The following is a 656-nucleotide window of genomic DNA, read 5'->3' as shown; positions in this document are numbered from 1 at the left end:
AGATACTTTGTTAAGCATCAACAGACTTGAAATATACTTACTGCGCCACTCCGCTCTACTGTTTATACTCAGAAATATGTTGGTCAAAGGAAGAAAGGAACTGTTCACTTGTGGCCATTAACAAACAAAAAGACAAACTTGAAGAATACTTTTTTTTTTATGCATTGTCATGTTTCCTGTATTGAGAAACATTGCCAAACATAACACCATACCTTTTGAAAGCGAGAACTAATACCCTTTCTCCTTCGTATAGCTCCCAGTTGGGGCAGTGCTGGACACTGCTCTCTGGGCAATCCCTTATAGGAAGAAACCTCTGATAGATGGCCGGTTGGGTTTGAAATGAAGACTGGCAATAACAGTCACAGTAAAAGACAGTTAAACAGAAATGGTAGTTTGTAGTAGTTCATGGCATAGCACGGCACTGCACCGTCTCACAAGGCACAGCAGAGCGTAGCAGGGCACCGCAGAGTGTAGCAGGATGTGACAGGGCATCGCATGATTCGTAGCAGGACGTTGGGGACAGCTGCAAACATGATTTTGAAGCCTCCCTGATCCAAGGAAACATGCTGGGGGAAAAAGAATATAAGGACAATGGGGAATGACATGCCAGAGCTAGGTCAGTAACAAGCATTTCTGGGACATGGATGCACACAAAT

Source organism: Etheostoma cragini, unplaced genomic scaffold (assembly GCF_013103735.1).
Source record: "Etheostoma cragini isolate CJK2018 unplaced genomic scaffold, CSU_Ecrag_1.0 ScbMSFa_397, whole genome shotgun sequence".
Classification (NCBI taxonomy): Eukaryota; Metazoa; Chordata; class Actinopteri; order Perciformes; family Percidae; genus Etheostoma; species Etheostoma cragini.
Note: the sequence above shows the minus strand (reverse complement) of the source record.